This window comes from Heterocephalus glaber, unplaced genomic scaffold (genome assembly GCF_053883595.1).
Source record: "Heterocephalus glaber isolate CG9 unplaced genomic scaffold, H.glaber_assembly_v1.0 deba00001606, whole genome shotgun sequence".
NCBI lineage: Eukaryota > Metazoa > Chordata > Mammalia > Rodentia > Bathyergidae > Heterocephalus > Heterocephalus glaber.
The window spans coordinates 12423594-12437260 of NW_028258377.1; the positions used below are offsets into that span (position 1 = coordinate 12423594).

At 41.9% G+C, this 13667-nt stretch overlaps 1 non-coding gene across 1 annotated transcript; it reads right to left on the reverse strand.

The window, feature by feature from the left end:
* Window positions 1-8185: 8185 nt before the first annotated feature.
* Window positions 8186-8290, reverse strand: LOC147822934 (U6 spliceosomal RNA). Its single transcript, XR_015444910.1, has one exon. It is a non-coding gene; the product is annotated as a U6 spliceosomal RNA (small nuclear RNA).
* Window positions 8291-13667: the final 5377 nt, after the last annotated feature.

A 13667-nucleotide genomic window follows, 5' to 3' on the forward strand; every position in this document is an offset into this window, starting at 1 on the left:
ATATTGATGCATATATGGACTAAACGCTAGTACAAGAGGTCTTTATTAAACTCTTGGTATGAACTAGGCAAGCACTAGGCAAGGGATACAGAAGCAAATTCCTGCCTTCAGGGAGTGTAGGGTCTGGCAGAGAGAGATCATGATTCAGTATCCAGTCTAGAAAGTACATACCACTCTGAGTATTTCAAATGGAGGGGTTTTGATGTAGGGAATTGGTCACAGGGATGTGAGGAGATTGAGAGGAAAATGGGGCCACTGAAGTAGGCCGGAAGTGTGATGTAGGAAGAAGTACCTCCCTCAGGGAACAAGGGGAGAGATGGTAGAAGCAGAACACAGGAGGCTGGGGGAGTGGGCACCACTGGTATGGCTCAGACCACTGAGGAAAGTGTATTTCAGGTACTTGGTCTTCTAGGAGAGGCTCAGCCCCCTCAGCATGCAAGTGGCTCAGAGCCTTGGCCAGTGGGGAGGGAACTAACACAGCTGGTGCTTGGGGGGTCAAGGTGGTTTGCAGAGGGCTGAGCAGGCTGTCCTTGCTGGCAGTGAGGAAGAAGCTGGAGGCATTGGCTCCTGGTCCTGAAAGTAAGGCTCTTCTTCCTACTAGCTCCTTCCAGTCTGTACTTCCTGATGGGAGAACCCCAGAGGAAGTGGCTTGCTAAAGAGGCTGGGAAATGTTCACTGAGCTCCAGACCTAGCATCATACAAAAGAGTACAGCAGGGTGGCCTTGAGGCTTAGAGGCAATGGGTGCTTAACCTGCTGGCCTTCATATATGCACCCACAGGCACCAGGCTCCTGGCACACTGGCACCTGGAGCAGGCACACCAGTGTCCTGGGCTCTGGCCTGTTGCTGCAGTCAGCATTCACACACGAGAGAGATCAACCACTGTGAATACATTGTTTTGTTTTTTCACTCAACCTAATCCTAATTGATAAAATGGGAAATCATGACAGAGGGAGAATCTTGTTTAGATGCATTGAATGATTGATTTAGTATATTGAGAAATGTCACAGGTCAGTTTAGGAGGGAGTCTGATTTTGTGGAGAGCATGTTAGGAAGGAATCAGGCAAACTTAACTTGTGTGATGTCAGGAGGTACTGATTCATAAGAAACCAGGTGACCTGCCCATGCCATGGCACATTCTCTTCATCTCAGCTAGTTTGCCCCTCGTGTAGCACTGCCTGGTGGAAAACTCTGGAAATCTGGAATCCTGGATAGGATTCTCTTGGTGTCCTGCAGGGCTATGTAGCCTGCACTTTCCATCATCCTAGAGGGGTACAGTGGAAAATTAACAGAAATTATTTGGGATTTTGATTCTAAATTTTTATTTTAAAAAATAAGCTGTTACCAGGTGTGGTGGTTGCACGCCTAATAATCCCAGCATTTGGGAGACTGAGGCAGGAGGATCACTGTGAGTTCAAGGCCAGCCTGAACTATATAGGGAGACTCTTATCTTAATCAATCAATAAAAATGTGCTGTTACAGGGGTTGATGGTGTAGCTCAGTGGTAGAGCATGTACTTAGCATTTATGAGGCCCTGGGTTTAATCCTCAGCTCCTAAAAACAATGAAAAATGCAATTACTTGCTTTCTTGGTCCCTTTACTCTGCCATTCTTGTATCTCCTGTTTTCTTTTTACATTTTTGTGAAATACAGATGCTCCCTAATGATGGGATTACATCCCCACAAACCCACCATAGGTTGGAAATATGCTAAATTGGAAATGCATTTAATACACCTAATCATTCTAGCCTAGCAATACAGTGCCCTTCAGAATACTGCAGAGTACTGGATGTTTCCCCTAGTAACTTCTTAGCAACTGCCCAGCATTTTGAGAGAGTCAGACAATATTTGTTAGCTTGAGAAGAGACCTAAACTCAAAATTGGAAGTTTGGTTTCTATTGAATGTATATCACTTTTGCACCATAATAGAGTGGAAAAATCATGAGTTGAACCATGGTAAGTTGGGGACTGTGTGTATGTCCTTTACAATTGATCTTAGCCAAAAGGCCGAGAAGCGATGTGTGTATATCCTTTAGAAATTCTTAGAGACAGTTTGGGGATTGCTGTGGTTTGGATCTGAAATCTTTTAAAGGCTTAGTTCCTAGCCTTTGATGCCACTGGGTGATGCAATCTGTAGGAGGTGGGCCCTAGTGAAAATTAGGGCAGTGGAGGTGCACCCTTGAGGACGCTAGAACTCTGGCTCCTCCTCTCTCACTTTCCTTCCCAGCTGGCATGAGGTGGACAGGGATCCTCTGCTACATGCTCCCACCATGACTTACTGTGCCACCCATGTCTTGGCAACAGGTCCGAGTGACCATGGACTGAAACTTCTGAAACCATGAGCCCAAATCAGCCCTTTCAAGTTGATTATCCCAGGCATTTTGTTACAGTGACAGCAAGCTGACTTATTTGGGCAGTAATCATCCTTAACTCTCCTGGGCCTGAAAATATACTGCTACTCTTTCTGGAAATTTTAAAGAGTTGTTATCTTTGGTGCTCTGAAACAAGATGTGACTGTCCAGGTTTGAATCTTTTCTCATTTTCTTCCTCCCTGGCGCTCGAGGAGCTTATTCAATTTGGAATTTGTGTGTTTCTTCTGATCTATAAATTTTTTCTTCTGTTATTTATCATTTATTTTTCTGATGACCTACTGTGATGGTTTTGTAAAACTGCCCAAATTTTTTACACTTGTCCATTGACATGTAGTGTCAGTGCTTTTGTTCTCTCTCCTTGAGTCTGGGCAAGTCTGTGATTGCTTCAGTTACTGAAGTGTGGCAGAAGTGACACTCTGGGACATTCCAGGCTGGGTTGTTAAAGCCAGACAGGTTGGGGGAGCCATTATGTAAGGTGTTCCACCCCCTGGTCCCCCACGGTGGAGGGCTGCAGTTAACAGTCCTAGTGTAACCAGGCTTCTTTCTGGGCTCTTGTTCTGAGGATCACAAAGAATTAAGTCAATGGATAGCAGTGGGGGAAAGAACCAAGTGTAGTTTATTAGTGAGAACAAAAAAAGCTCTTGCTAGCTGAGGGCTCCAAGGGAGGATGCTGAGGAGGCCCCAAGGTTCAGGGGTTTTATATACACTTTGTTGGGCTATTTTGGTGGGTGGATGAAAATGAGACAATGAAACAATGTGGTTACTGCTTTTAGCTGGGCTTCTGATGTCAGGCAGTCCCTTGCACCCCATCTTCCAGGGGCTTATCTCAGTTTACCCAGGCTTTTGCCCTTTGAAACAATGGGCTCTATTTTTAGCCAGGCTTCTGATGTTCAGAGAACAGACTTCCCCTGCCCCTCTGCCCTCTAGCTTCCTGGTCTCACTAGCTGATCCCATTCTTCAGCCATTTAGGTCCAGGTGCAGAAAGTGTGAGGAGAGAGAACACCTGGTCTCCCACATCAACCATTCAGGTCACCTCAGTAGAGGCCTCAGGCATTACGGGGCACAGAAGACCTCTCCCCAGACTCCTGATCCACAGAATCCAGGAGTGTAAACAAATTATTGTTGTTTTCTACCCTTAAGCTTTGGGTGGTTTTTTATTCAGCAGTAGGTAATTGACCCCTGTCATCTTTTGGCTCTCCTGTTGAAGGTAGAGGTGGGGAAAGGACATTGAAATGCTCTGGCCTCAGTATCCATGGTCTTGTTCTTAGTCATGTGGTTGGAAAACAGACATTTCAAGCTGTGTAAGTGAGGCTTCTGCCAACACATATTGACTCTGCAATCTGTATTCACAACCTTTGCACTGAGGGTGTGTCTGCCCTCTGCAGATCTTGTGGAAATGTATAAGCCCCCTTCTATTAACTGACCCTCTGTGACATGACACCCAGTACCTCTTGCAGGCAAGGAGGAGCAGTTTCTACATACACTGGGCGACAGGCTTGTGGTAGTCAGGATAAATGGAAGTAGAGTATTGGGTGCCAAAGCTCTAGATCCTGAAAAGCATGAATATTCCCCATTCTAGCCTCAAGAAGGTTGGATGCAAACATCCAAATGACTGACACAAGTCAGGCCACATTTCTTAGACCAGGGTCCAAGAGCCACCAGGCTTGCTGAATGAAATTGCTGCAAGTGGAGCTTGGGAATCTGCATTTTGTTTTTTGGGGTTTTTTTGTTTTTTGAGACAAGGCCTTGCTATGTAGTTCACGGTGGCCTTGAACTCACTATGTAGCCTAGCGTGGCCTTGAATTCACAGTGATTTTCCTGCCTCAGGCTCCTGAGTGCTGGGATTATAGATGTGTACCACCACACTTGGGTTGAGAATCTGCATTTTCAATAAGTATGTAAAGGAATTCTTTTCCACACCAAAAGTTGAGGCATGTTTAGACACTTTGTGTCTGTGGCCATTCTGTTGTGGCTTACACACACCCAATACACAGCATATTTGAAGACCTACAGTAATAATAAAATGATCCAATACAAATACCATTGTTGGGCCGGGGATTTAGCTCAGTGGTTTCGACGCCTGCGCCTGCTGCACAAGCGCAAGGACCCAAGTTCGATCCCCAGCACCAAAAAAAAAAAAAATACCATTGTATCTGCTAGAATGAACAGGAAATTTCAATACAGTCAGCCCTCCATATCCATGGGTTCACCATCTGTGGATTCAGTCAGCCTAGTATGGTGCTCTAAGTCATTAGGCCTACTGGTCATTAGTGGTCATTAAGCCAATACTGGCTGTACCGGTATTGAACACACAAGTGACTTTTTCTGATCCTTCCCTAAACAATACAGATTAACTCTGTGTGCGTGTGTGTGTGTGTGTGTGTGTGTGTGTGTGTGTGAGAGAGAGAGAGAGAGAGAGAGAGAGAGAGACTAGAGACTGAACTCAGGACCTGTGTACTGAGCTCAATCCCCAGATTTTTTTTTTTTTTTAATTTTGAGATAGGTAGGGTCTGCCAAGTTTCTAAAGCTGGTCTCAAATTTGTGATCCTCCTGCCTCAGCCTCCTAGAATGCTGGGATTACTGGTGTGAAACACCACATCCATTAGTATAACAACTCTTTACATTGCATTTACATCGTATTAGTATTATAAGTATGTAATCCAGAGATTATTTTAAAGTATATGGGAGGGGGCCGGGGATTTAGCTCAGTGGTTCCACTGCCTGCCTTGAAAGTGCAAGGTTCCAAGTTTGATCCCTGGTACCAAAAAATAAGTATATTGCAGAATGCTTATAGATTAAGTCCAAATATTATGCCATTTTATATAAGGGACATGAACATCTGTGGATTTTGGTGTCTGAAGGGGTTCCACAGTTGATCCCCAACGGATACCAAAAGACAGTTGTATTTATCATCTTGGACACAAAATCCTTTCCGTAATGGTATTCCGTACTCTCCTAGAAAGCAGACAAAAAACAAAAACAAAAACAAAATTCCAGGGCTCCAAGCATTCGGCTCCACTTTAGGACGGGTGCAGGGAGCCAGGGCGTCCCCTAGCGGCTCACTCTTGCTAACATTCCGCAGTCCAATTAGAAATGTGAGAAAGTTTGCAAATTCAGAGCATCCAGTTAAAATTTTGACCTTATATTCTGCAGTCTCAAAGCTCTTTCGATTTCCAAAAACCAAAATGAACATCTGTTCCTTAGCAGGTTTTAAAGTTCCAAAGTTGAGGGTTGGAGCTAAATTTTAGTCAATCCTACATTTATTTATTTTCAGCAGCTTTGGGCTGTCTGATTCAGGGTTTTTGATAAGGAGACCTGCTTGTAAAAATTTTAATCTGGCATGCAAAAAGCTATGTTTTTAGGATGTGGTCTAATTCTTTACATCACTAGAAGCTGAACATTCCTAATCTAAAAACCCTGAAATGCATCAAAATCTGAAATATTTTGAATGCCAACTTGATTCCACAGGTAGAAAATTCCACCCTAAAAAACTTTTTTGGGGGCCAGGGATTTAGCTCAGTTGTTCTGCTGCCTGCCTGGAAAGCACAAGGACTCAAGTTCAATCCCCGGTACCAAAACACACACACACACACACACACAAACCCCCAAAAACCCACTTTTTTAATGCACACAATTATTAAAAATATTGTAGGACCGGGGATTTAGCTCAGTGGTTCCAGCACCTGCCTTGCAAGCGCAAGGTCCTGAGTTCCATCCCTGATAGCCCCCCCAAAAAAGGAACAAAAATATTGTATAAAATTACCTTTAGGCTATATGTATAAGGTGTATGTGAGACAGAGGTGGATTCTACATTTAGACTTAGATCCCATCCTTAAGATACCTCTATGCATATGCAAATATTCCACTATCCAAAACCACTTCTTGTCCCAAGCATTTCAGACAAGGGGTAATTTAATCTGTAGTTGAATGGCTCAGGTTTCCTTACATACCTTCCCATTATTTATGAACAAATTTCATATCACCCAAGGTATGCATAACAATAAAAGTCCCCTTAAACTAGGTACAGTAGTCCATGCCTGTAAGTCCAGCATCCTGGGAGGCAGGAAGATTGGAAATTCCAGCCCAGCCTGGCAGTTTAGGGATTTAGCGAGCCCTTATTTTATTTTTTATCTCAAAAAATTTAAAAAAGGCTGAGGATGTAGCTCAGGGCAAAGGGTCTGGGTTCAAGCCCCAGGGCCAAAAAAGAAAACAAAATTCCCTTAAATAAACCAGCTCAGTGTTTCAGAAAGAAGATATTCTCCCCACAACAGACCTGATAAATATGCCTTAAAATTTGTTTATGACTCTGAAAAAGGGTGAGAATATTGCAAAGTAGAAATTTACCACATTAAGAACCTAATTTTCCACGAGGAAAAGAAAACAACTTGCTAAAATCAAAGAAGTCTTTGGGCTAACTGAAGTAATTTATGATTAATATCAATTTTTTAAATTTAAAAATACATCGCTGCCTGCTGCGCAAGCTCAAGGACCTGAGTTGGATCCCCGGTACCAAAAAAAAAAAAAAAATTTAAAAATACATTGGGGAAAAAAAAAAATACATTGGGGCCAGGGATTTAGCTCAGTGGTTCTGCCACTTGCCTTGAAAGTGCAAGGACCCGAGTTTGATCCCTGGTACCAAAAAAACCCACTTTTTAAAAATATATCAATAATAAATGTAATAAAATATCAACTATACCAAAGGCCCACAGCAACAACAAAGATTAGAACTGTACAGTGATCCCCAGTTTCTATTCTCCAGGGAAAAATTTTTTTTTTTAATTTTTAGACAAGATTTCTCTTTGTAGTTCAGGCTGGCCTTGAATTCACTATGTAGTCCTACCTCAGCCTCCTGAGTGCTGGGATCACAGAAGTGTACCACCATGCCTGGCCTCCATGGATAATGATTTTAAAACTCTTTTAGCTGTTTCTTCTAGTAGTTACTTTCTGTTTTTTGGTACCGGGGATCAAACTCCAGACCTTGCGCTTGCGAGGCAGGTGCGATGCCACTGAGCTAAATCCCCGAACCCATATTTTTAAACTATATGCCTGTGTCATCTTTTTTTTTTTGGTACCGGGGATCGAATTCGGGTCCTTGCCCTTTCACAGCAGGCGGGGAAACCACTGAGCTAAATCCCCGGCCCCTGTGTCATCTTTTTAAAAATGTATACATTTCCACCATTACATATTTTCTTCCTTGGGTTTTGTTTCCTGTTTTGTTTTGGTTTTGAGATGGAATCTTTCTGTGCTGCCCAGGTGGCCCTGAGTTGCTGAATTTACTCAAGCGGCCCTCATGCCTCAGACTCCTGAGCATGAGCCACAGCTCCTGGCTTTAGTTTCTTGTTGAGTACTTAAGGTTTACCCCTTTATGCTCTACCTTCTTTCTGTGACTTCCTACTATGATTATGTCTTTTTTTTTTTTTTTTTAGCTAAACAAATGATAATTACCATGATGGAAATGAATTTCACTATGGGAGTTACGTAGAATGCTATAGTTCACCCCCACCCCCTGATTGTGGAGCTTTGAATTTTTCCTGGACACTTGCCTCATTTTTATTTTTTAAAAATTTATTTATTTTTGTTATTGTTACTTTTTTTTTTTTCCTGTACCAGGGATTGAACTCAGGACCTCAGGCTTGCAAGGCAGTCGCAGCGCCACTGAGGTAAATCCCCGGCCCTGTTGTTGCTTTTGAGACAGGGTCTCAGGCTGTCCTTGAACTCACAGGCTGGCCTCAAACTCAGTGATCCTCCTGCCTCCTGAGTGCTGGGATTACAGGTGTGCACCACTATGTCCAACTTGCCTCATTTTTTTTTTTCTAAAAATATGGAATGCTTCACGAATTTGCATGTCATCCTTGCGCAGGGGCCATGCTAATCTCTGTATCATTCCAATTTTTAGTATATGTGCTGCCGAAGGGAGCACAACTTGCCTCATTTTTAGTTAACGTTATTTCTATTTCTCATATACAAATCCTCAGTTCTTTTTAAAAAATTATATCTTCTTTTATTTGTACATGTTTGCAAGACATAATGAATTACTTTTTTTTTTTTTGGTACCAGGGATTGAACTCAGGACCTTGCGCTTGCAAGGCAGGCGCCGGAACCACTGAGCTAAATCCCTGGCCCAAGACATAATGAATACATTTATCATGGGGAGTTGGTACAAACACATATCGTATCTTACTCATTCTTACTTTTCCTTCTCCCCTCCCTGCCCTCTCTCTCCATCTGTAGATCCCCTTCCCATCTCAAAAAGGTCTACTCCCTATTTCCAATCATCAGTCTTGTTCTTTAAATTATCTATACTTTGGGTCATATGGTTTCTTTATATGAGAAATCATGTATATATGTACAGAGTCTGCAAAAAAAATGTATCCATCAGGAAAAGAAAAACTTGTATAAATACTTTAATACAAAATTTATCAAGACATCTCAAGATTACTACAAGTTACTCAAAGTGGTGGCCATTAGCTTCCAACATTTATTAGTACTGTGAACTGCTATCTATCTATCTATCTATCTATCTATCTATATATATATATAGAGAGAGAGAGAGAGAGACAGAGAGAGAGAGAGAGACCGCAAAATAGAAGATAGGTAAAGAGGAAGTAGGGAGATCTTTTCCAAATGGATGGGGAAACAAGAGATTGGGGGAGGGAGGGGAGAGAAAGAGGATGGAAAAAAAATGAGGGGGAAAAATGATGAAAATAGAGCTTTAGTAAATGAGAAGGGAACCAAGTGTTGAAAGGAGCAGGAAGGGAGGGGAGGGTGGGGGAGAAAAGAAGTTCTTTTTCTCATGATAAAAAAATTTTATTTATTTTTTGGTACCAGGGATCAAACTCGGGTCCTTGTGCTTGCCCAGCAGGCCCCGAAACCACTGAGCTAAATCCCCAGCCTGATAAAATTTGTATTAAAGTATTTATACAAGTTTCTAGATTCTATTTTACTTTCTCTGTTTAGATCTTTGTTATTGCTTCCTTCTACTAACATTAGGGTTAGTTTGTTTTTTTCTAGTTCCTTGAGGTGCAATGTTCGGTTGTTTGAGGTTCTTTTGTTTATTTGTTGTACCAGGGATTGAACTCAGGGCCTTTGCACTGAGCTACATCCCCGGCTCATTATTTTTTTATTTTTGAGACAGGGTCTTGCTGAGTCACTAAGTTGTTCTGGCTTGGCTTGAATTTGCAATCCTCCTGCCTCAGCCTCCCAAAGTACTGGAATTACAGGACTGTGCCACCAGACCCAGCTGCCATCTTTCTTTCCTGATGTAGGCATTTATTGCTGTACACTTCCTCTTGAACTGCTTTTGCTTTATTCATAAGTTTTGTTATGTTCTGTTTCAGTCTCCATTTGTTTCAAGATTTTAAAGATTTCCCTTTTTATTTCTTCTTTGACCTAGTGGTTGTTCAGAACTCATTAGTTTGAACCATTTATATTCAGGAGCATGTTGTTTAATTTCTACTTCTTTGTGAATTTTTCAAGATTTCCCCTATTACTGATTTCTAGTTTTGTTTTTTTTTTGGTGCTGGGGATTGAACTTGGGACCTTGCGGTTGCGAGGCAGGCGCAGGAACCACTGAGCTAAATCCCCAGCCCGATTTCTAGTTTTATACCATCATTGTCAAAAAAAAAAATACTTGGGGCCGTGGATTTAGTTCAGTGGTTTCGACACCTGCTGCGCAAGAGCAAGGACCCGAGTTTGATCCTTGGTACCAAAAAAAAAAAAAAGACACTTGATCTGATCTGAGTCTTCTTAAATTTGCTAAGACTGGTTTTGTGGCCTAACATGTGATCCGTCCTAGAGAAGGCCCTGTGTGCGCCCAAGAGGAGCATGTGGCTGTTGCTGTTCTGAGGGGCGCTTGTGTGTCTCTTAGGTCCATTTGGCCTAACGGGTAGTTCAACTCAGTGTTTCCTTACTGATTTCCCGTCCTGCTATTATTATATTGCAGTTTGTTTGTCCCTAATATTTGCTTTATATATTCAGGTACTCTGATGTTGGGTGCATATTTACAGTTATTATATCCTCTTGATGAATTGATTCCTTTGTCATTAGATAATGATCTTCTATGTCTTTTAAAAGAAAAACACTGTCAACATATGTTGAACTCTTGTTCTAAATGTTGAAGTATTTAGAAGGAGGTTTGGTTTGGGCTACAACTTATTTTGAAATATAAAATATGGTTGGATATATGATGAACGAAATGTAATAAAGCTGAGCATGGTGGCACATGCTTGTAATCCCAGCACTCTGGGAGGCTGAGGTGGCAGGATTGCAAATTCGAGCCCAGCTGGAGCAATTCAGTGACTTAGCAAGACCCTGTCTCCAAAATAAAAAATAAAGAATGAGCTGGGTTTGTAGCTCAGTGCAAAGGTCCTGACTTCAATCCCCAGTACCACCACCAAAAAGAAATGTGTAATAAAATGTTCATGCTAGCCTCTAGTGCGTGGTGGCCAGTCTGTGGCACCAGTACTGCATCTGGCTGCTTATTATCACTGAAAACTCTAAGAGGTTCGCTATCCCTGCTGTAGTGCATATATGAATTTTCAGTAAAACATTCGACTCTTGTATATATTCAGAATTTTTCATAATAGAGTTTTGGGAAAACTCTCACTAAAACTAATATGTGAATATTTCAGGGTCACAAAATATCAGACCAGAATACAATAGTTGTTTTTCTATATATTAGCAACAAATAATTGAAAAATAAAAATTAATATGGAAAGCCAAAATAACTTCATATAAAGGAACAAATTTGGAGTACTTAACCCCATGACTTTAAGACTGTAAACCTGAAGTATTTGCTGCGTGTGGTGTAGCACACCTGTAATCTCAGCACTCATGAGGCTAAGGCAAGAGGATCACCTAGAGTTCAAGGCCAGCCTGGGCTACATAGTGAGTTCAAGGCCAACCTGAACTGTTATTCTGTCTCAAAAAAACAAAAATAGGGCTGGGGATTTAGCTCAGTGGTTTCGCTGCCTGCTGTGCAAGCGCATGGACCAGAGTTTGATCCCCGGTACCAAAAACAAACAAACAAACAAAAAATCAAAACAAAATAAAAACAAACAAAAATCTGAAGTAGTCAAGAAAGCATGCTCTCAGTATACAGACAGACATAAATCTGAATCAATGAAACAGAGTGTCCAGGGTCAGACTTACACATGTATGATCATTCACACAAATAATGTAGACTTCTATCCTTACCTCACATCAAATACAAAAGTAACTTGAAGTGGATCATTGGTTCAGCACCAAAACTAAAATAAAACAATAAACATTCCCTTCCTTGCATTATGTACAAAAAATTAGAGCCAAACATGATAATTCAGGCCTGTAATCCTAGCACTTGGAAGGCTGAAGCACGAGGATTGCAACTTCAAGGTCAGCCTGGGCTACATAGTGAGACTCTTGCAAGAAACAAACAAACAAACAAACAAAAAACCCTCAAAACAAAACACCCCCCCCAAAAAAAACTCAAAATGAATCAAAGGCCTAAATGAAAGTGCTAAAACTTAAAATTCTTAGGCAAAAAACATGCTTTGATATGATACCTAAAGTCAAAGAAAAAATTGATAAAATAGACTTCACTCTGTTAATAATATGAGCACACCTAATACTCAGATTTCTCTCTCTCTCTCTCTCTCTCTCTCTCTCTTTCTTTCTTTCTTTCATTCTTTGTTTCTTTCTTTTTTTTTCTGTACCAGGGATTAAACTCTGGACCTTGAACTTTTTTTTTTTTGGTGTGGGGGGATTGAACTCTGGACCTTGAGCTTTCGAGGCAGGCACTGGAACCACTGAGCTAAATCCCCGGCAACCTTGCACTTTTGAGGAAAGTGTGGCACCACCGAACTAAATCCCCAGCCCTAAAATTCAGATCTTGAGAGCAGTTATTTAGCCTACTACAGTGTCTTTAACCCCATGGACATATGTGAGCATTCCTCCAGTTGCCAAGTATGTTTTCACTATTATACATTTAAGAATTGGCACACACTTGTAATCCCAGCTGCTCAGGAGCCTGAGGCAAGAAGATTACAAGTTCAAGGGCAGCCTGGGCAACTTAGGGAGATCTTGTCTCAAAATAAAAAGGGGAGGGACTGGGGATATAGCTTAATGACAGAGCACCCCTGAGTTCAACTCCCAGGACCAAAAGAAAAAAATTTAAGAACTATCAACTGATCTTGATAGGGGTGTCAAGAAAATTCAGGGGGAAAAGACTAGTTTTTCTATTGGGCACCAGAGTGTGCACCTGTAGTCCGAGCTACTTCTGAGCTGAAGTAGGAGGATCACCTAAGCCCGGGGCAGCATATCCTAGGCAACATAGTGAGGCCCCATCTCAAAGACAAACAGAATAATCTTTCCAACAAATGGTGCTGGTTGGATATACACATGCAAAAGAATGAAGCTGGACCCCTTCCTCTTCTCCTCACCAACTTGTAAGGCAACTGAGTTTTCCATCATTAACTGGGTATTCCTTTCCTCATCCATAAAACTAGGTGAGAGCCAGTTGTGGGGGCACATGCACTCGGGAGGATGAGGAAGAAGGATTGCTGTGAGTTCAAGACCAGCCTGGACTACATAGGGAGACTCTGTCTCAAAGAAACCCAACCCATGGACTGGGGATTTAGCTCAGTGGTTCTGCCGCCTGCCTTGCAAGCGGAAAGTCCCAAGTTCAATCCCCAGTACCAAAAAAAAAAAAAAAGAAAAGAAACCCAACTCAACCAAAACAAACAAAACAAAACAAAAACAAACAAACAAACTGGGTGAATAAAGAGGTAGCAGATTATAAAGTGGAAATAGTATACAGTCATACCTTAGTACTCAACTGCTTTGAACCTCATCAGATTTGATACTCAGCACACTTTGACATGTACATTCTGTCCTGGAATTTGTCATTTGTTTGGTACTCAACATGCAAACTAGAACTTATCGGTGTCGATTGCCCTGTGAGTTGCTACCCTTTCCAGCCAAAACAATTTGTTTGGTACTTGTCATTTTGGTACACGTTGCAGCTGCTGGAACCAATTAATAAGGAGGAGCAAGTTATCCCTGCCTAGAGACAGAGCATATGGCTGTGCAAAGTATAGGGTTTAAGTAGGTAGCACAGCAGGGTGGGGGTGGGGGGTCAGACTCGGTCCCCACCAGCTTTCTGTGCATCACCTCTCACCTCATCTCCTGCCATCCATGCCTAACGCCTTGTTGAGAGTCCTTTAGATCCTGATGACCAAGAAAAGCCCCCTTGAACCTGGCTTACAAATGCGTCTGGCTGTTAATTCTGCTTTCACCTGAGAGTGGACAGGTGTGACACT